The sequence below is a fragment of the Podarcis melisellensis genome, assembly GCF_964234715.1.
Source record: "Podarcis melisellensis genome assembly, chromosome: 5".
Lineage (NCBI taxonomy): Eukaryota > Metazoa > Chordata > Lepidosauria > Squamata > Lacertidae > Podarcis > Podarcis melisellensis.
The window spans coordinates 96,655,423-96,678,982 of NC_138537.1; the positions used below are offsets into that span (position 1 = coordinate 96,655,423).

Sequence of the window (23,560 nt, forward strand, 5' to 3'; positions counted from 1 at the left end):
TATGGTACTCAAGAGAAATATTAAGTTAATGGCTTGGTTCACATGTCACGGTAAGCCAAGCTATGACTTTTACCAGGACTGCACAAACATGCTGGCTCCAAGAAAGGAGCTGACATCCACTTTTCTCCTCTGCAGCCAAGTCAATGTTTGGATTAGCGTATCATCTGAACCCAGAATGCTGGTAAAGCTCTTTCCTCCTTAACCATAGTCTGTACCCAGGAACAAACCTTCTCTACAGATGGTGATGAAGGAGCAGACAGCTCACCCATGAACCCGGAGTTGGCTGAAAAGCCAAACCCAGGTTTAGTGCCATGCTGAACTGACCAAAAAAAGGACAAGAAGGAAGCAGAGTGTTTGCAATCTCCTCCCAGAAAGCAAGGATGTTCACATTAGGCCAGTTGGGTTTCGTGTTATGTGTAAATAAAGCCCAAGTCACCTGTTTTGCATCCAGTCTCTATGCAAACCCAACAGGTCTAGGGGCAAGCAGGTCTTGGAGCTTCTGCAGTCAGAATACAACACCCAGGGCCAATGTACCAGCAAGTTTACATTACAGCACTTAAATCAGGCTCCCTAGAAAACAGACAAGGCTGTTTTCTAATTTTAAATGGCATCAGTAAGGATTTTTGGTCCCCTCCTTTCCTCATGTGCTCAGGTCGACTTGGACTATATTCCAGCTACTTACAGAAATCATTTTTTGTTGCCAAGCTTGAACGTTCTTTGCCGACCATCTCACCACCACCCGGATCATAATCAATGCATGTCAAAATGCTTAGCAAAAGCCCTTAAATTTGAGTTCACACAGAACAGACTTGAACCAAAAGATTTGTTCAATGCATACAGAAAAGTGTTTTCATGGTTGTCAGTTACAAAATACATCTAGATATCAAGTGCAGAACAAGGTGAATGTCATGAAAACTGCTATTCATACAGACCAAAACCTAGCCAAACCTCCATGCTGAGTTCTAGCTAAGGATTACACTGCTACCACCAACATTTTGAAATTTTAGCCGGGCAACTCTGACAGACAGCAAAGAGCTTACCCTTGGCTCTATTTAAATTTCTACTGCCCCAAATTTTCATTTGTGATGAAGAAAGTCATTCAAACCTCCAAATTATAAGATCTTTTTCAAACTTATATACAGTAATGCCCTTTTGTTTTTAATAAATTGGCTTCCGAGACCAACCTTATGGAAATATTTACCTTTCAGAATTCAGCCTATGACTTTGTAATGTTTACATGCCAAGGGAACCTGGGAGTGGTTAATACAGCAATGAAGACACACACTCTTTCCAACCGGACAAGTCACAATATTTTTTGAATAAAGCACTTTCTTCATGATACATCAAGTTATGCTAATATTAATTTTAAGGTTTGTACATAGCATTGATGCTACATAGTGAGAAAGTAGGAGCAGGCATATTTGGAGAAATATTATGAAGTCATAGCAACGACCACACCAGAAAAATCTCTACTCACACAGGACTTTTTAAAAATAAACTAGATACTAAAATACCAACATTAAGCTAGTGATGACTCACTCCAGTCTCCTACAATACAATGATTAGAAGAACAGCCAGTACCTTAATATATCTGATGAAAAAGATTGACTTTGCCTTACCCCACTCAGCACAAAAGCAATTGCCCTGGCATTTATCTCTACAGCAGTAGAGAAGTGTAACTGGATTGTGTTTCATCCTTAATAGCCCAGACTACTTTTTTAAAATGAGGGAGCCGTGGCACATTTAGACTCAGTTTTACAAAACAAAGCTGTATAAAAAATGAGTGGAAATGAATTCAGTATTTCAAAGGGAAAGAGTATCTCACTCATTCTTAGAATATTAAAAATAATTAACTCACATCACCAGGTGCTCAAAAGGCTTGGCAAAATTACTTATGTATACTCTTGATCCAGATTTAAACCTACCACTCTTATTTATGTCGCACAATTTATAAACCACTTGACTGCAAAAACAACCACCAGAAAGTTGCATGTTCTTCTTCAGCTATACTTAGCCAACTTTGGAGAAGAAAAGTATTTTGAACAATGGACATCTATTGATTCTTTTGGACTGCTTAAAGGAGCATTCAAGTTTTTAAATTGCCTAGACTCCTTTTAAGCTGCTAGCCTTCCAAGTCTCACCCAAAACACTGGAAACTGAAACCATCAAGGTTGGAAGCCAAGGGCATCTGTGGGAAGAGAGAGCACTAGAGCGGCAGAACATGATGAGGGCAGCCAGTCCTCTGTGCTATGGCAGTGCCTCCCCATGCAAAGCTCAGGGAAACGTTGGCTCAGAATTGGGGGGAGAACCAAACAGGAGGGACAAACGTGTGAAGTTTTTTTGAAGGGGGGATGACTGACTTTGGCAATGGTGCTGCTCATCTCAATCTCAACAGCCACATTTTTCTCCTTGGAATGCCATCATATCATGACACAGCATTGTTCTGAAGGGGCTTCCAGTAATGATTGCCCTAATGACCATCTCCTAATGATCAGTCAGATATTCCTAAGAATTTTAGGAAATTATCTGTATAGGAACGGGGGTTACACACAGAATGTCATCATCTATATTAGTTACCCACTTACACACCCATAGGCACCCACACCACAACAGTGAAACCATCACAACTGTTAAAAGTTAAATTATAATATTTTCCAAAGACTAGAAATCAGACTGGGAAAATAATGTTGCAATTATATGCACATTTACCAAAAAATGCTTCAGCTCAAACACTCACAGGATTGGACTATGAATATAATATACCTCAAAAGTATCAGAAAGAGGCCAAACATGTTACCTAGAAACAGTACTACAGGTGTAAGTTTGGCTGAGAAAATGTGGTGTCAAAGCACAGCAAACCATGATTGCTTGAAATAGAATATTTGATGACGTGGAAATAAATTAATTGGCATTTCCAGTACATTATCAACCTCTTCAATGATTATTTGATAAATAATGACAGTGCTGCTTTCTAGGAAATGCAATACCCACAACAAACAAAATTTCAATAGCTTAAAAAAGGCATCACTTTACTAACTAGATAGAATAAAACTGATCAAATACTTGGATGAAGAAGCCTAGCCTCAGTTAAGGCTATTAAGTACTTACTAGCAAGTTGCCTGCAAGTCATTATTTTTACCCACAATGATCTCGACCAAACATGCTTTAGCTCATGTCTGAACTTAGTTGTAATGCTCCAATACGCAAAACCTGACTGCAAGAGTTTTAGGATTAAGTAACGGAGAATTATTTTACAGGAAAACATTTCCCTGCCTGGCTGATCACATGACCCTATTACATAATAGTCTCCCATGCTAATGTGATGTTTTAAGATCCGAGCAGATTAGCTGAACTTAAACTGAACTTTGATACACACATCGATGTTCTAAATTGTTTTTAAATAACATCCAAAGTTGATTACAACAGACACTTCACACTAGAGGACGATGCTTTCACTTTGACAAAATTCACTTTGAAAAACTGACTCCTTTCTATTGACTGCATTCAAAGGCAGAATCTGCACCACTTCCTCGTCCCAATACCAGAAGCGACTTTCTAAGAACAATTTAAGCCTTGAAGCATCCTTCAATGACTCCTCCTGGGCAGTCATCTTTCTACCTGAACCATGAGCAGACCTACCCAAGCCTACCATCTTAGTCCCCAGCAAAATACTTAAGTTCCTCATGACATACGGAGATATTTGTGGAGGCAAGCTAGCATATTTCTAGTGAAAATGCTCAGGGACAGAACACAGTAGTGGAGCTCAGGAATACAATTTAGGATGCAGTGCATTGAGGTTTCACAAAATACCACCCCCACCCCATGTAAGGAATGATCTGACAGCAAGTGTCGGAAACCTGTGACTCTCCAGTTCTTGATGGGACTCCCAGCTCCCATTAGTTCCAGGCAGCATAGTCAGTGGTCTGGGTTAATATGAGTTGTAGTACACCAGAACAGGCGGCAACCATTTCACACAGGGGTTCCTTTCCCAGCCCACGTGAGCATTGGTGGTGTGAACAATTCCACCCTGACCCTGTTATGCCTTCCTCCAGGGCCAAAAGTTCCCCTGTGTCAGCGATCGCATGTCAATTGGATGCGCCTGAAATGGTCGCCACCTGGATCTGGTCATCACCAGGTTCCACACCCATGTCTCACAATCCATTTCTTTAATTACTCACTCAATATTCTGGAAAGCATCACAGAGAATTAGCATCCAACATAAACTGTCATGAAAAATCCCAGGTATGAAAATCCAACTTTTTTTTAGAAAAAAGTTTCCTTAAGATGTGGTATCATTAACATATGCAATAAATTACACATAATATGCCCAGAGGTGCTTTGAGCATGTGTTTCTCAAATAGGAACCCATCCTCCAAGCTGCCACACTATTCGTCTCTTGTGAAATTAATGAGTTTGAAAAGGCAGTTTCTGCTTTCAGCGCCCTCTGCTCAAAGTAAAAAAATCCGGCTGGACACACCTAAAAACTCTTTGGGACCTGGCCAGTCTGCAATGTCTTGTTGTGCAACCAGTGTATGAACAGGGTTCCTTCGCAAGCACAGCACTGCATGCCAAGCAAAACCCCACACAATGTCCCCAGAGCTTAACATTGGAACTTTTTATTTCTGGCTAACTGTTCATTACTGGTTGACCACATCAGGAAGACCAATTCCACAGCTTTGTGTCCTCCTGAATAAGATATGATCGGTGAAATTACAGGTGGTTTGGCAATGAGTAGGAGCACCATTTACCAGCTCAAGCCAACTCACCCTATCAAGATAAACTGTTTTCTTACAGTGACACCTGCCCTTCTGGCATCCAATTTCAATGCAATTTGCATTGTCCAAAAGTTTCAGCTGGTACAGAATACGGTTGCTTGGGTGTTGAGGGGGAATACCGTATTTTTCGCACGATTGGACGCACCGGACCATTGGACGCAGCTAGTTTTTTGGGGGGGAAATAAAGGAAAAAAAATTTCCCTTTATTTCCCCCCCAAAAGCAGGTCAGGGAAACCAAACCAGGTCGAGGAACAGAGGGATAGTGGCGCTGCGCCTCCCTGCTGTCCCCCGAGCTTGTGGGGCTGGCTGATGTATGCCTGGCGCGCGGGGCGCTCTGCTTCAGCGGGCCCCACCCGCCAGGCAGCAGGCTGCTATCCGCAGAGTGGGGATCCCTGCGGGGAACTCCTGCAAGGCTCCCCACTCTGCGGATGTGTTCCCGAAGCGCGGGGCGCTCTGCTTTCAGGGCGCCCGATGCTCCGGGAAGCAGGCTGCTATCCGCAGCGTGGGGAGCCCTGTGGGGAACTCCTGCAGGGCTCCCCACTCTCCGGATGTCTGCCTGGCGCGCGGGGCGCTCTGCTTCAGGGCGCCCCACCCGCCGGGCGGCAGGTTGCTATCCGCAGCGTGGGGAGCCCTGCAGGGAACTCCTGCAAGGCTCCGCACGCTGCGGATGTGTGCCCAGTGCGAGGGGCGCTCTGCTTCAGGGCGCCCCACCCGCCGGGCGGCAGGCTGCTATCCGCAGCGTGGGGAGCCCTACAGGGAACTCCTGCAAGGCTCCGCACGCTGCGGATGTGTGCCCGGTGCGAGGGGCGCTCTGCTTCAGGGCGCCCCACCCGCCAAGCAGCAGGCTGCTATCGCAGCGTGGGGAGCCCTGCAGGGAACTCCTGCAGGGCTCCGCACGCTGCGGATGTGTGCCGGGCGCGAGGGGCGCTCTGCTTCAGGGCGCCCCACCCACCGGGTGGCAGGCTGCTATCCGCAGCGTGGGGAGCCCTGCAGGGAACTCCTGCAAGGCTCCGCACGCTGCGGATGTGTGCCGGGCGCGAGGGGCGCTCTGCTTCAGGGCGCCCCACCCGCCGGGCGGCAGGCTGCTATCCGCAGCGTGGGGAGCCCTGTAGGGAACTCCTGCAAGGCTCCGCATGCTGCGGATGTGTGCCCGGTGCGAGGGGCGCTCTGCTTCAGGGCGCCCCACCCGCCGGGCAGCAGGCTGCTATCCGCAGCGTGGGGAGCCCTGCAGGGAACTCCTGCAAGACTCCCCATGCTGCGGATGTGTTCCCGAAGCGCCGGGCGCTCTGCTTTCAGGGCGCCTGACGCTCCGGGAAGCAGGCTGCTATCCGCAGCGTGGGGAGCCCTGCAGGGAACTCCTGCAGGGCTCCCCACTCTCCGGATGTCTGCCTGGCGCGCGGGGCGCTCTGCTTCAGGGCGCCCCACCCGCCGGGCAGCAGGCTGCTATCGCAGCGTGGGGAGCCCTGCGGGGAACTCCTGCAAGGCTCCCCACGCTGCGGATGTGTTCCCGAAGCACCGGGCACTCTGCTTTCAGGGCGCCCGACGCTCCGGGAAGCAGGCTGATATCCTCAGCCTAGACACAGCTAGCGGAGCGCTAATCCCAAAGCTTGGGGCGTGCGGAGCTCAGCGCGCCCCAAGCTTCTGGGTGCCGGCAAGGTCTAGACGGCTAGCGGAGACCTTGCCGGCACCCAGAAGCTTGGGGCGCGCTGAGCTCCGCACGCCCCAAGCTTCGGGATTAATGCAGCGCTCCGCTAGCCGTGGAAGAGCTGGGTCTCCCACGGCTAGCGGATAGCTTCCTGAAGCCTGGAGAGCGAGAGGGGTCGGTGCGCACCGGCCCCTCTCACTCTCCAGGCTTCAGCGAAAGCCTGCATTCGCTCCATAGGACGCACACACATTTTCCCTTGCTTTTTAGGAGGGAAAAAGTGCGTCCTATGGTGCGAAAAATACGGTAAATGTTCAAACTATGTTACACCATTCTGGTTCAGCTGCACTGGTTACCTATTTGCTTCCAGATTCAATTCAAAGCACTTGTAGTGAACTTCAAAGCCACTAACGTTTGGGGTCAAGCCACTTAAAAGGACCACCTACGCCCCATATGAACCTATTAGAACATTAAGATCAGCGTTTCTTGTTTGCTAACTAGGAAGGGAAGCTAGCCTGGTAAGTCCAAGAGATAGATAGGGCCTTCCTGATGGGCACTAAGGCCCATGGGCCGGATGCGGCCCAATCGCTTTCTCAATCTGGCCCACCGACAGTCCGGGAATCAGCGTGTTTTCTATGAGTAGAATGTGTCCCTTTATTTAAAATGCATCTCTGGGTTATAGGAATTCGGTCATTTCCCCCCCAAAAATATAGTCTGGCCCACCACATGGTCTGAGGGACAGTGGACCGGCCCACGGCTGAAAAAGGTGGCTGACCCTGATATAGAGCTTCCTTCTGCAGGAAATATGAACAGCAACCTCCTTGGTGTCTTCTAAATGGCTTTTAAAAACACTTTTTGTTTGAGGTATCAAGGGATGATAAACTAGGTTGGGAGAGGCTGTTTTCAGTCTCGTGTTGGAATGGCCAGCTGAAATATACTGAAACAGAAGGGGTCCTGTTCATGCAAAGACTTCTGCTTGTGCAAGGGAAACCTCTGTCCCTTTCCTGCCCCCCATACCTCCCAGTGTGCCCCCCAAGGGGCTCTAGAGGGCTGGGGGAGCCCCTAGAACAGGGGACCTTCTTGGTGCCCACCCTATGGAACACCCTCCCATCAGATGTCAAAGAGACAAACAATTCTACAACTTTCCGAACACATTCGAAGGCTGTCCTGTATCAGGACGTTTTTCATGTTTGATGTTAAAAGTAATTGTTGATGTTATGATGATGATGATGATGTTTCCACTTTCAAAGCCCCTGCATGCTGCAGACAGTTGCAGTATAGGCAGATTGCACACTCACTGAACAAAAAGGGGTTCATTCAGACAAAATAATGCCTACCAAACTCTCATCCCCCCTCAGAATTTTTTTAAGTGATATCTTCTATTATGACTTATTTGTATTGGATCGGATTGCTGTATATTTTGATGTTTCTTCAGCTTGTAAACCGCCCTGAGTATAGCAAAATGGAAATGTGGTATACAAATGAAAATGAAAATGAAAAGTGAAAAATGTAATTGGCCATGCTGCCTGGGACTGATAGGAGTTATAGTCCAACAACAGATGAAGGATACTACGCCATCTCTCCTGGTTTAAACATTACTCACTCTCCCAAGTAACAACTAATGAAGAAGAACCAGATAGGCAAACTCAAACTCCTTCACACACTTTGCCTTGCTAAATATAACAGGGAAGGGGGAGGAACTTGTCTGCAGCTTGCAGGGGAAGCTACACATCTGCCCAAGTGCCATAAAAAATGACATTTTGACCTCACTAGTGAGCCACAAATGTTGGTGGGGTTAAGCTACTTGCAACCAAAAACATCACTCCAACTGAACAATTCTGACTTGTCCATAGATTGAAAGGGAACTCAGCCAAACAAATACTTTATTTAGCAACGAACAGTACCAGCCATGAATAGACACTAAAATCTCAGATGTTCCTCTACAAAACATCTTCCACCTTCATATTAGACAATTTGCAGAATCACATACAGTAATGGATAATAACACTACTTTTCCATCTATTCAGCAATATCCCTTGCTTCCCAATTTAATGCAATACTAAAACTCGTATATACTTTTGGTAACCTTAAGAAGCCCTTTCCAAATGTTAACTTTTAATTTCATTAAAATTTGTTCAATGCCTCCCCCCACCCCACCCCCCAAAAAAATCCATACTAGCTTAACAAAACCAAATCCACAAAAAACACTAAGCTATCAACAGAAGATACCAGCATCATAAATGTCAAAAAAACAAACACCTATTTAGCTGGTCTAGATAACTACGTATTAAAGTTTTGAAGAGTTTACAAATCTTTACAGAACTTCTTTGTTCCTCAATTCCTATTACCAAGTTTTTCTTTTAATAGTGGCAAGTCAGAATATCACTTGAATTTCTAAAGTGAAGGAAAGAAAACATATTGAAATAATTGTGACTCACTCTGTATGTTGCTTTGAGTAACTAGGAAACCTTAAGTAACTTGACATTATACTGTACTGCAGTTCTATCTTTGATGGGGACAGAACTGTTCTGGAAAAGCCTAGGCCACCTTAGCTGTATAAAAAATGCCCCTTATGCCAAACATGATATGGCTAACAACAAATTAAGAAAGAAACACAGGCAATGAAAGGGTAACACCAGAGAAAGGCAATACATGAAGGCCTAACTTTATATGCCATTAAAAACAAATATAATGTACCTGCAATTAAGTAAATCCACAAAGAACTAATGCCTGACCTTCTATATTAGAGGTGCTCCGAAAGTGCTTGCAGTCATGCCAACACTAATTCATATTTAGCATTTGATCTATTATCCTACATGTGAGGTTTCTGTGAGGCCAATAATTTTAAGCTAAGTTTGCAATACCATCTATCTACTTACAAATACCTTAAGCATTCCACATTCCTCCCAATTTCACATGCTTGCAGATCTGTGAACCCTGTGCCTGTCTTCTCCTAACAGAACTGTAATACCTGCAGTGTTCTGCAAACAGAATTCTCACGGCACATTTCATCATTTCCTGTTGGCAGCTAAACTCCTTGTAGCTCAAGATAAGGTCATTCTTTCAGACTGCAGATCTCTTCCCCCACCAGCCAAAAGGTTGCTTGTTTGTTTGTTTTTTACTGCTTATATACTGCAGTTTCTGCACTAACCTGCCTCTCCCAAGAAATTGAAAATATCTGAAACTAAGAAACAAAAAATATAATCGGTTGGACAAAGAATTACTCAGCAGATTTTATGTTATACCTATTATGTGCACATATATGGAAAGGAATTGTGCCTAATTTTTATTTCATTTCCCAGCCACTACCTCCCTAGGCAACTCACAAACAGTCTAACAACAGCTAGTCTGACAAATTATAAATCCAATTTTCAGTCAACATAAGACAAGGTGATGAGATACCTCCTTATTCCCTAGATTTTAATGAATTCTATATTTCCACACAGAATGGTTAATCTTTAAAAAATATATTATGATCAACAGCACCAATTAACGCCATTTTTCTTGTTCAGGCGCACACACATGAAAACTAACAATGAAGGAGTTTCCTTTACGTCACCTTCTTTATAATTACATACTTTGATGAAGATCACAAGATAGCGCCTTAAAAAAACAACAACAAAGTCTGCAGGAGCTCAAGGTTATGCTAACATTATGCAGGCATTTTCTCCCTGCAGCCTGAAGGATTTCAAGCCGCTACTAAATAATACGGAACCCAGACATATTCACCAGATACAGTCTATATTCCAGAAAAAGGCTATTCTGCCCACCCCCCAAATACCAAGATTCAGAAGCAATTGTGCTAAATTATTCTTTTCTTTTCACTTGCCAACATCCAAGCAACCAACAAAATAATAAAGTGAACAGAAACATAAATTAAGGAATACAAGGTCTAAAGCCGATCAATGAAAACTGATTTGTTGGAGATCAACAAATCAACCAATCATGACATGGTCAGGAATATAAAACGACCTTGGAGCCTGAAAAATGAGTCAGCAGCATCAAAGAAGTGCTTCTTAGGAAGGTATTAACTTAGTGGAACAGTACTGTACCAGCAAAGAAGCCTAAGCCCTAAACACCTGCCTAACCCGCCCCCCCCCCCACAGAATGGGATGGTCTTAATGAATGGACAGATTTACATGGGATATCCAGTACTGTTAATCTATCAGATATTGATAAACAGCAACCCGAATTGCACCAAAAAAAGAGAAGTTTTAAAGCCCCAATGAAAACTGCAATACCATACCAGCTAAGCAAAGGACAATCACAGAATGCCTTATGGTGGTTTATTTAAAAATACAGTAACTGGAATGCCACAGTATGTTCAGTTTTACTAATACAATGGGGGTGCAGAATTTTGTTTTCAAGTGAGACAGTGCTCTGTAATCAGACTGAGTGGGCGAGGAACCTGATCAAAAAGAGAGCTGAATTCTCTTTGCACCCCCTTTTCTCTTAGATGAGTTTACCCCAGAGCTGGCTGAAATTTAAAGTGTCCAGAATGGAAACTACACACATATTTTAAAAAGTTCTGAAAATGCTTTTTTTTAAAGAGAGCATTTTTAAAAATACATTGAATTTTCGCCATCTAGCGTCACATTGTATACTGCACTTAAAACACACCTAAAACGTTTTATTTCCAGATGTATAGCTGAGTCCCAGGAAGACAATCTGCAGAGAGGTTATCACCATTATCACCTTTTGCTCTTAAAAAAATAAATCCATCCATCTTTATGTACAAGGTGGTGGACACTCATTTCTTGGAGGTTTTGAAGCAGAGGCTGGATGGCCATCTGCCATGAATGCCTGAAACTGTTCTTAACCTGAAGCACCACTTTAGCTGATGGGGTCTCCTGCTGCCTCCGTGAAGCCAGAGCCCAATTTCTGATCTTATCCTGAAGCAAAGTTCTTAACCCGAGGTAATATTTCTGGGTTAGCAGAGTCTGTAACCTGAAGCGCATGTAACCTGAGGTACCACTGTACCAATATCTGCATTTTCACTCTCTCTCTCTCTCTCTCTCTCTCTCTCTCTCTCTCTCACACACACACACACACACACACACACACACCCAGCAGAAGTTTGGGAAAACTTTCTCCCTCTGGAAAACTGGAAACTCCTAACTCTTTCCTGACGCTAATGTCATAAATCAACAGAGACTTGATTTCACATGTTTGGCTTCTTCAGAGATCAAACTATACATGTTGTATATTAAATACTTCAAAAGACGTTTCCAGTAGCCCAAAGTAGCTTAAAAGAAGAATTATTCATTGAAGCGTGTTTGTAACCACTTCTGATGTGTAAGTAACCAGTGTTTAAAGAACAAATTCTCCCCAACTTAACAAATGTGTGGCACAGTGTGGAAAGGATTCTGATATGTTGTCCTGGTGACCTTTATAAACTTCTTATTGTATGCCTAGCCACTTGCTATTCTACAGATGGTCTCTATTAATTCATGGTATACTTCTAATGCACACTGAGAACTTGATCAATGCTCTAAATAAATCTAAATGTTAATATTTATGCCAGTGTGCCTTATATTTTTGGTATAATCCTTTCCCCAAGGTGGGGAGGAGAGCAGTGAAGCTAATAGAAGAGAACAACAGGGAAGGACCGGCTGTTCACAGGAAAGGCAAGGGCTAAGTTCTAGCTCAGATTGGGAGGAGGGGAGATACAAGCCAGCTGCAGCCAGGAGGGTAGGGAAAAGCGCGGGAAAGCGAAAGGAACAATGGCGCCTTCGCCATTTTCAGGGTGGCTGGTGACGGAGAAGCAGAGCCCAGAAGGTATCTGAAATAAGGGACTCGGAGGAAGAATAGTTAAAGATAAGAACCGTTTACAAGATTGTTTGTTAATACGCAATAAAAAGTTATAAAAGAACAAGAAGCGTTTGTGTGGTGATCTGAAGAAGACAACGGCCAGCCCTGACAATTAGGAATTTTCCTAATCCAACTCTCCCCCCAACTTGAAAATGCGATCTCTCCTTTTGGCAAAGGCTTCAAGCAGCACAAAAGAACAACATCCCTCCACCGTTGTATGTCCACAACTTCTGCATGTAAGAGGTTCCACTTATCTATCCTGGCTAATAGACTGATCCTGCCTTAATAAGACAGCACCTTCTTTAATATTTATTTTATTTTATACCGTACCATCTGTGTACACAGCATTTTACAACAAACAGGTAAGACATGTTCCTAATGCCCATCACCCTGAGGAGCTGCCAACCATCTAGCTCCCAATATTCAGGCTACGGTAGTCTCCCTCAACCACCCCCCCAACCCAGGTCTCATTCGTAACCATCTTACTCTGACAGGAAGAGATGCTTAGTTTTCAAAAATTATTTTCCCCTGTACTTTGTCTGAATTAGTTTATTACATAATCAATCAATTCAGGATTCTTGTTTAATATTTCTGTGTATACACCGGGCAACAGAGGAAGGGGAGAAATGGAGGCCCATGTAGGTAGGGGAAGAATATGTGATTATTTCAATTAAACGTTCTTTGGCTTAGCTACAGAAAGATACAGAGTCAACTACAGTGGTGCCTCGCAAGACGAAAATAATCCGTTCCGCGAGTCTCTTCATCTAGCGGTTTTTTCGTCTGGCGAAGCAACCCTATTAGCGGCTTAGCGGATTAGCGCTATTAGCGGTTTAGCGGCTATTAAAGGCTTAGCGGCTAAAAGGCTATTAGCGGCTTAGCGGCTTAGAAAAAGAGGGGGAAAGCGAAAAAAATTGCAAGACTCACAAGACGTTTTCGTTTTGCGAAGCAAGCCCATAGGGAAATTCGTCTTGCGAAGCGCATCGAAAAACGGAAAACCCTTTCATCTAGCGGGTTTTTCGTCTTGCGAGGCATTCATCTTGCGGGGCACCACTGTAAGTAGTTACACTAACAGGAGTCAGTCCAGTAAGTCCTGCTAGCACAATGGGGCTCTCCTTCCGTGGTAGTTTTTCAGCAGAGTTTGGATGGCCTCTGCCGAATCTCTAGTTGAGATTCCTGCATCTCAAGGGGTCAGACTAGATGACTCTCCGGGACCCTTCCAACTCTACCATTCTATGATTCTGGGATAACCAGAATGGTGAGGGGAGCTGGGAGAACACCCAGAACAGCACAGAGATGCATAGAAGGAAGGCCGTTCCATCAGGCAAGCCGAAAGGCTGCACTGACAGGCCAAATCTCATTAGTGCTGCTTTGAATTCCACAGTCTATACCTTCTCTAAGCTAGAAAGGCATCCCAATATATTGTGGGATCGCATTCAATGTAAGAACACGGCTCTTTAATATAAACTGTTCACAGTACTACTTCCTCTGCTGATACCCTAAACCAGAGTCTGCAGAGCTCGCATCTGAACTGATACTACCATTACCTATCCACAACCAGGTGCCTAAAGTGGAACAGCACCTTCTGCAAAGTAGAACACCAGATAGCAATTAGCTTTCACATGCAACAAGTTCAGTTATTCTTCTTTATCTCTCTCTTTTGCTAGAAATCTCTGCACTTACAGGCATTCATCTTAATGTTTGGGGCTTTGGTTATTTCATTCTATGAGGTAGTTCTGCAAGTCTGAGATAAGGGAAGCAGGTTTTTCATCTGCCCTAAACCTACCAAAGGGGATAAGAATATGTGGCATGCAGCCTAACAGGAAGCAGAGCTTAATTTTCCCAACATTTTCTTTCCACACTATTTTGTGAAGAAATTCTGAGGGCAAAACTATTTAGAAGCAGCCTGTAACATGATCTTACTGCTATTTCATGGGTCAGAGTATGAGTGATGCGTTAGAGGCTTTATTTTAAAACAAGAACTGTATTCTCGGGAATATACAAGAAGAATTGACCATTATAACTTAAATACTGTATAGCCCTCTCCAGAATTATTTGCAGTACAGTATGGTGGGTTTCATGTGTAAGTATTGCTACCTTCTTTGCTCCAAATTACAGAAAGCTTTATGAAGATTTCGAGCAGATCCCTGAATAATTTCATTTCATACTTCCTCTACTGTGGCCCATCAATTACCATTTGAATTCACATTTTTTCATTTAAGTGGTAGAAGAAATATGTGTGGAGAGAACTGCTAATAGTGATCTCAATTATCTGTTTGCTGGTGATTATATAGTCAAAAAAGCTCCATCCATTCATAAGAGGGAAGCTTAAGCATGCTAAGAAGAAACCCCGAGTTTTGCAGAAGTGCACAAAACCTTTAAAATAAAAGACTAAGGATGGCATACAAACCGGCATGATGTCCTGAGAGGCCATGTGGTGTAGTGGTTAGAGTTCTGGGAGACTAGAGTCCATAGCCCCACAGAGCCATGCAGCTGACTGAGTGGCCTTGGGCCAGTTACTGTCTCTCAGCAGTTCCTACTTCACAGGGTTGTTGCGAAGATAAAATGTGAGAGTGGGAGAAACTGTGTGTGCCACCTTGAGCTCCTTGGAGGAAAGGTGAAATATAAATGTAATTTAAAAATGGCAAAGGTTTCAGTCTGCCCATGAAATGAGCTTTCACTCACCTAACAGTATTTCCCGTTTCTTTTTTCCTCCCTGAGAGTTGGGGACTCTGCAAAGCAAATTTCAGGGAACCTGGGGTGGGGGAGAGGAAATTCTGTCTTATCTGCTCACATGTGGAATCATGGATATTGCCCTTAAGGGGCAACCAACCCCCCAATACAGTTCATTGGGCACTAAGCACAGAATTCTGATGGAGAAAAATAAAACAGAGGATGGGGAATAGAACGGTATGGTTGGAACATTGAACCAAACCACACTGCATTGCAGATACGACTTGTGTTTCCAGATTAAATATAAATGTCATATTAATGCCAAAAAAACCCATACCTTTATACTTCTGCCTTCATCTTATTCCCTGCTTACTTTCCACTTTAGAAAGTTTACGTAGTATAATGTGTTTTTATGTTGGCCGCTAGTAACATCCGTGTTTTCTCCAGGTACTTCAAAAACTAGATTGTTTAAATTAAGCTTAATTTGCATACTAGCTATGCAATAACCACTAAGCCAAATAAATAACTGATAGCATTAAAGCTAGGTAGTAAATCAGGTAAATGCCACAGTTAAACCACACACAATGTAATTTGTGCCGCTTTTGAGTAAGAAGGCATATGGATCATTCCACTGTTTCAATCCATAATTCTTTCCTGACATGTTACCAGGTTGTATGTCTTTTCAGAAGAAAAGCATGCAGCGCACTGCTATCTCAGAACAGAAAGTACTAAGGAAATGTAGCTCTTGATGCTGGTTATTGTGGTTTCTATGGGAATGCAACACTTGTCACAGTGATGATATAGTGATGAAATTAAGTTCCTTGGTTGATTAACCTTTAAAGACATGGACTTTGTGTCATTACCAAGGCTCACGAACCACTAACCTGTATTTCCAGTTGAACTACAAACTATACAGTACTTCCACAGGGATTAATATATTTCCCTAGACATATTTCAGATGACAAACTTGTACCTTGTCTAATACTCCCCAAATAAACTACTGGGATTTTATACAAACTTTAGTAGTGCTTTAAAATTCATTAGACTTTGTCTGCTTTTTCTTTTGAGGGGTACACAAAAACTTTTTTTCATAAAGTGTTTGCCTTAAGCCAACTTGCAAGAGGCATAAGCAATATGAATGCACTCAGACTATTACCCCAAATATATGCTGATTTTCAGGCAAAAGGAATCAAAAGCAGTGATTTTCATATTACATGCGGAAGACGATGCAATAAATCAGTCTAAATCACAATTGAAGTGGCCCAAAGAAAGCCTTCCCAAGCTAGAGTATTAAAGAGTGCTGTCATTAAGAATGTCAACTACAGTGGTACCTCGCAAGACGAAATTAACTCGTTCTGCGAGTTTCTTCGTCTTGCGGATATTTCGTCTTGCGAAGCACGGATGCACCCTGGTATTAACGGTTTTAAGAAAAAGGAAACAAACTCGCAAGACGTTTCGTCTTGCGAGGCAAGCCCATAGGGAAAATCGTCTTGCGAAGCAACTCAAAAAACGAAAAACTCTTTCGTCTTGTGAGTTTTTTGTCTTCCGAGGCATTCGTCTTGCGAGGTACCACTGTACGTATATCTGTCTCCTTTGGATTCTCACATTGCTTCACGGAGCTCAAGATGGTATACATAGGGCTATTCCACTTTATCTTCTACAGTGGTACCTCGGGTTACATACGCTTCAGGTTACATACACTTCAGGTTACAGACTCCGCTAACCCAGAAATAGTGTTTCAGGTTAAGAACTTTGCTTCAGGTTGAGAACAGAAATCGTGCTCCGGCGGCGCAGCGGCAGCAGGAGGCCCCATTAGCTAAAGTGGTGCTTCAGGTTAAGAACAGTTTCAGGTTAAGTATGGACCTCCGGAACGAATTACCATATTTTTTGCTCTATAAGACTCACTTTTTCCTTCCTAAAAAGTAAGGGGAAATGTGTGTGCGTCTTATGGAGTGAATGCAGGCTGCTATCCCAGAAGCCAGAACAGCAAGAGGGATTGCTGATTTCACTGTGTAGCGATCCCTCTTGCTGTTCTGGCTTCTGAGATTCAGAATTTTTTTCCTCTTGTTTTCCTCCTCCAAAAACGAGGTGTGTCTTGTGGTCTGGTGCGTCCTATAGAGCGAAAAATACGGTAAGTACTTAACCCGAGGTACCACTGTACCGCACTGTAAGGTACATTGGATATGCCATTGTCTCTGAGCCTAAAGCCACCTAGTGAGCTTCATGGCTGAACCTACTGCCCTGCTTCTCACCAACACTTCTTGTTTCCCTCTAGGGAAGTACAACCCGGAGTCATCCAAAAATGGAAACCTTTTCTATCTTGAGAATTTTATCAGGAGGGATCTCTTAGAACCCAGGGTTGAATCTGACTCAAGAGCTCTGTTACCTATCTACCTTTGGTCATTCTTCCATACATGCACTGGGATTCCCTTAAAGTGTCTCAATATGCATGTGGAGGGGAAAACCCCAATTCATAAGCAGCTAAAGCATCCTAAGAGACCTTGGAGAGTCTTGTTTTTTCCCCTAGACTGAAGTTACACCCAACTTAAGGTCTATTTAGCAAACAACGTTTCTTACCTTCTCAAATGCTTGCATAGCCTACCACCCTACCCTGCCAAGCCAAGTCAGCACAACTAATTACAGGTCACATACATGAAATCAACCAAATGCCTCTAAAGCAAATGTTTGTCTAAGTAAGAAAGAGTCATGCTTTTATAATATGTAATCTGAACATAGTGCAAGGAGCAGGCAGTTCCACAACTCTAAACTCACACAGCAACTCCAGTTTATGCTGTCAATACACAAAACAAGTTTCACTTTAAAATACATAATTGAAAGCCAAGTACCACCAAACTTAAATGGTTATTAATATATTTGCATGAAGGTCCTATAGTACCTCATAGTTTCAAGCTATGCATAGACTGAAGGCCTGCTCGGATGCTACTTATCAGCAAAAAAAATAATCAAGCAAGCACAGGTCTTGGACACAGTGAGGGGACACAGGAGATCCCTAACTTACATCTCAGTAGCCTTAGGGAAATGTGGCAGTCTTCACTGCACTGTACAAGAATCAGATTTTTTAAAAAATGTTTAATTGTTACTAAAGCAGTTTCAAAGAATACACAGTTTTATCTTGCCACAATAATTTTTAAATTCAGATGAGAGCCGGTGTGGTGTAGTGGTTAAGAGCGGTAGACTCGTAATCTGGGGAACCGGGTTTGCATCTCTGCTCCTCCACATGCAACTGCTGGGTGACCTTGGGCCAGTCACACTTCTCTGAAGTCTCTCAGCCCCACTCACCTCACAGAGTGTTTGTTGTGGGGGAGGAAGGGAAAGGAGAATGTTAGCCGCTTTGAGACTCCTTAGGGTAGTGATAAAGTGGGATATCAAATCCAAACTCTTCTTCTTCATGACACATTCGGACAACATGCATATTCCAGAGTGTTAGAAATTGGGATAGGAAAGCTATTTGCCACATGGCTCCTGAGTTACGGGCACAAAAACAGAATGGCTAGTCACCATTTTTCTCCCCAATGCAGCAGCACTTTCTGTTACCATATTTTTGAGAGAATATATTTGGTTCTTTTTGCAATTTGTGGTATTTAGAGGGTTGTGACCAGCCATAGCAAAACAGGTCATAAAGAGAACACATTGGAACTTAAGGCTCGCACAGGACAGCAACACCCAGTGAACTTCATGGCTGAGTGGGGATTTGAACCCAGGTCTCCCAAGTCCTGGGACGCGGGTGGCGCTGTGGGTTAAACCACAGAGCCTAGGACTTGCCGATCAGAAGGTTGGCGGTTCGAGTCCCCGTGACGGGGTGAGCTCCCGTTGCTTGGTCTGCTCCTGCCCACCTAGCAGTTCGAAAGCATGTCAAAGTGCAAGTAGATAAATAGGTACCACTCCGGTGGGAAGGTAAAGGGTGTTTCCGTGCACTGCTCTGGTTTGCCAGAAGCGGCTGAGTCATGCTGGCCACATGACCCGGAAGCTGTACGCCGGCTCCTTTGGCCAATAAAGCGAGATGAGCGCCGCAACCCCAGAGTCGGCCACGATTGGACCTAATGGTCAGGGGTCCCTTTACCTTTACCTCCCAAGTCCTAGTCCTACAGTCACTCTAACCAAAATACCACACTGGCTCTCCCTGGGGTGAACCATTTTCTTTCAGTTTGCCAAGTCACAGCAAAATAGCTAGATCTCCCCTACTGCTCCCCACCTCTGCAAGAGAGAAGCAATCCATTTGTTTGCAAACCACAAAGTGTCTGTCCCCTCACAACTGCTTCTTCACAGCTCATTTAGCACATCAAAAAGCTTCCTGGGAAGCAAGCAGAAAGGGAACACTAGCCAGAGATCTCAAGATCTCCTTTGCTAGGTGGAGGAAGTCACAAAAAACCGGCTGGCAACCATTTAATTTCGAACGCTGATTCCACAGTATAGTAAAATCGGGTAGTCATGCAACAGCAAAGAATCAAACCATTCAGTGTTCTCCTGGCCTATCAGTTAATTCCTTCTCCTCCAACCAAGACTATGTTAACAATAGAAGCTAGGAGTTCATGTTGCACTTCAGCTGAATTTAAACTCAGTAACAACTGACACTTGTGAAACAGCCTGCAAGAGTAACCATTTGGCATATTACATAATCTGCACGCACAACAAGTATACACATTTCTGTATGACAAGAGTTCGTTCCCCTTTCGTGGCAACTCCTCCTAACTAGGAAGCTCCCTTTACGACTAAAAGCTGTCTCATTTAGATCAGCACAATACTGTAGCTAGATAATGATATAGACGTTTTTATAGTCTCAAGGGTCAGGCCTGTATTGCAGATGCCATAGCAACAAACACTGTCCATTTGGACATTAGGTCAAGCAACTGTTACAGAAGGCTGCTTATTTTGGTTTAATGTGTTGTCTGAATTAATAAGCCAGTGTTTGTGATTAGCAGAAAAGCCAGAAAGATTGCAAAGTATGACAGTATCTCTTGGAAGATATATATCTTATCAAGAAGATCAGGTAAGATCCAGGTATTTATTGCAGTCCTCCATATTCACTGCGCTGAAAACTTCAGCTATGCTATGCAGTTTTCTAAGATTTCTAAGTTAATTCATAATAAGTAAAAAATAAAAAGTTGGGTTAAAGTTCAAGACTGGGTTTTTGCAACACACATCATTGCAAAGTCATTAATATGGCTTGTTGAATAATACTAAGGGAACGAAAAGATGGTGAAGAAAGAAAAGTTTCCTGTCCCCTCCTGACCTCTGAAGTCACCTACACCCCCTGAAAATCATCTCTGGGTGGGGGAGTCCTCATGGGGGGGGGAAATAAAATAGGAGGAGTTTAAGACATCATGTTGGAGGGAGATCAGCCAGATCGTAGATCCTAAAGCAAGTTAACTTAAAGAAATCCACAGAAGTGTTTTCTGCCCCTCCACTCCCCTGCACACCATCTCACATGGTTCTGGAACCCCCTCCTGATTCTCTGGACAGACTATTTGGGACACAGGTGGCTTCATGAGGAAGAGGGTATCGGAAACTGTCCTTCCACAAACCTCTCTAAATTAGTTTACGTCAGGATGAAAGCAGTGATGTATGGAAGTGAGAGCTGGACCATAAAGAAGGCTGACCGCCGAAGCATTGGTGCTGGAGGAGACTCTTGAGAGTCCCATGGACTGCAAGAAGATCAAACGTATCCATTCTGAAGGAAATCAGCCCTGAGTGATCACTGGAAGGACAGATCGTGAAGTTGAGGCTCCAATACTTTGGCCACCTCATGAAAAGAGAAGACTCCCTGGAAAAGACCCTGATGTTGGGAAAGATGGAGGGCACAAGGAGAAGGGGACAACAGAGGACGAGATGGTTGGACAGCGTTCTCGAAGTTACAAACATGAGTCCGACCAAACTGCGGGAGGCAGTGGAAGATAGGAGTGCCTGGCCTGCTCTGGTCCATGGGGTCATGAAGTGTCGGACACGACTAAACAACTAAACAACAACAACAGGATGAAAGTCTCTATCCAGAAAGTCCACCACCACACAATTATCATACCGCTTTTCACAAGATCTGAAATGGAAACAAGTATTAAGTACTTAGAACATAAATAAAAATATAAAATGTCATGACCTAGGTTTTTACTGCCAGTGATAATTCCCACTATAAAATATAGGACTTAAATCTACTGATTACAGGAACACGCTAAACTAACGTAGGTTGTAACAGGTAACCTATTCAAGTATAACTTATTCAACTAAGGCTTCTCTTAAACGACAAGGGCCAGGATCTTGAGAATGCTGAGAAACTAGATTTCATTTTAATGAGAGCAAATTGGCTTCACAAAAGGGCTTCAAGGCTACACTAGGCCAGTTTGCAGCAAATAGCTCCAGGCTAGAAAATTTAAAGCGCAAGAGCTAGGAAATGTAGCATATTTAATGAACAACTCTGATCCCAAAAACCTTCAAAAGGCATATAGCAAAGTTCATATATATATAGAGAGAGAGAATATTGAGACTACACTCAACCTTGCATTTCTATATTGAAATAAAGCTTTTTGGATAGTGGCAGCCTTTATAGTATTCCTAAGAAATCTATGCCAAGCTCATTCTACTAAGTAGACTCTTTGAAAGGTTAGTAGAGACTAATCTCTTCCACCAGGTACCCAAATAAACAAAATTGTTCTCAGCATTCTTGTTCTCATTTTAAAAACTGAAGTTGTTATTCTGTTTTATACTATTGCATGTAGTTTTACTATAGGAACTGATTTGCGGGCTTCAGGGGACCCAAAAGTAAGTACATTTAAAAGTGGACATTTCATCCTCCTGAAGATGGGAGCAAGCCTCAAGTTTCCAACATACATGTTTCCCAAATCAATGAACTGTCTGAAAGTGCCCTTAAGGAAAGTGCATTAAGGCAATCAGTTGGGTGGGAACATTTCTCAGCTCTTCAGTTTGTTCTGTTGCAGCTCCTGAAAGGGTGGGGGGCAATTCTAGAAGAACTAAGCAAAATACATGGCCAAGGTTAGAATTACATGAGCCAGCCTCTGATTTCAACCCGAAGCAGCGGCCACCAGGAAAGCTGGAGAAATGAATCCCAAGCGAGAAGACAAGCACCTCCCCCCTCAGGACAAGGCAGAGGCTGCCTGTCTGCATTCAGAGCCCACCTTTCCGTCTCCGGGGAGCCTTAGGCCAGCTGCCCTCCGTCCTGCCCTCCGCGCCGCGTCCGCCCTGCACCTCGACGCCCCAGCGAGTCCGGAGCCTCCGCCCCGAAGCAACTCCCTTCTCCCGCCCGCCTCCTCCTCCTCCGCCCGCCCTCCCGCGCTGATTGGCCGCCGCCGACAGGGCGCCGCCTCCCATTGGCCAGCCCGGCGCCCCGCTCACCCGTGTTCTTCCTCCGTGAGCTGTCGATCAAGGCCGCTGGCTTCCTGGCGCAGGCTGAGGGCAGTTCGGGATGGAGCCGGGAGCCGGGAGGCGGGGCTTCACTTCCTCTCTTCTGAGGAGACCCGAGCCTGGGGGCGGGGCTTAGCAGAGGGACACACGCAGCCCGCGCCTCAGCCGCCTCTTGGCTGGCGCCCCGCTCCGGCTGGGCGCAGGGGGCCCCGGGCCCTCGGCAGGTGGATTCCGGGGCCCTTGGCTGCTCTGAGGCCAGGCTGCTCTGGCAGGGACCCCACGTCCTGCAGCTGCTTCGCCTCCTCCTCTGGCTCTGGTCCTCTTCTTCATCTGCCCACTGGGTGTGCTGGGTCGTCTTCTTGCTCTTCCAGGCCAGTGGCGTAGCGTGGGGGGTGCAGGGGGGGCCGGGCGCAACATCTGGGGGTTAGGGGGCGCAAATCCACGGGTTAGGGGGCGCAAATTACTTGCCTTGCCCCGGGTGCTGACAACCCACGCTACGCCACTGTTCCAGGCCATGAGGGGGGAGGCAGGGCCAGTGGCGTAGCGTGGGTTGTCCGCACCCGGGGCAAGGCAAGTAATTTGCGCCCCCTAACCCGTGGATTTGCGCCCCCTAACCCCCAGATGGTGCGGCCGGAATCCCCTGCACCCCCCACGCTACGCCACTGGGCAGGGCTGCTGGTGCTGGGTCCCCAGGTCTCAGGAGGGGGACTTCTCCTGGCGTCCCCAGCAGCCTCCATGCTGCCGGGGTCACCAACATGCCTGGGTCCCGCCGCCAGGCAGAGGCTGCTGGTTCTGCAGCTGGGACTTCAGCTCCGCCTCCTTCTCCAAGCCCCCTAGGGTCTTCCTCTTTTCCCATCTTCAGGCTTGGCTGCGTGTCACTCCCGCTTTCTCGCTGTCCGATATGTGATTTTTAAAATAAATTTTAAAAATCAGCTAAGCCACCCAAGAGATGTTGAGCCAAGGCTGGGTGTCAACTGCCAAGTGAGGTTGGGATTCTGAGCTGACTGGTTCTGATCAGTCCATTTCCTCTAAGGGGGGGGGGCTGTTTCCCCTTAGGGTGATTAAAAAAACAAGTTGCAATTTATTGCATATTATTATTAAACCACAGAACCTAGGACTTGCCAATCAGAAGGTCGGCGGTTCGAATCCCCGCGACGGGGTGAGCTCCTGTTGCTCGGTCCCTGCTCCTGCCAACCTAGCAGTTCAAAAGCACGTCAAAGTGCAAGTAGATAAATAGGTACCACTCTGGCGGGAAGGTAAATGGCTGGGTCTCAACTGCCAAGTGAGGTTG

At 44.9% G+C, this 23,560-nt stretch overlaps 1 protein-coding gene across 4 annotated transcripts in view; it reads right to left on the reverse strand.

Annotated features, from left to right (window-relative positions):
- PACSIN2 (protein kinase C and casein kinase substrate in neurons 2) overlaps nucleotides 1-22,188 on the reverse strand; it is a 54,383-nt gene extending 32,195 nt beyond the window's left edge. For 3 of the 4 annotated variants that reach the window (XM_081911797.1, XM_081911796.1, XM_081911794.1), the window contains exon 1: nucleotides 22,044-22,188. The gene's annotated coding sequence lies outside the window, so the exon portion shown is untranslated. Of the gene's footprint in view, nucleotides 1-20,935; nucleotides 20,951-22,043 lie in introns of all 4 variants that reach the window. The other variant, XM_081911795.1, reaches the window with a different exon arrangement.
- Nucleotides 22,189-23,560: the final 1,372 nt, after the last annotated feature.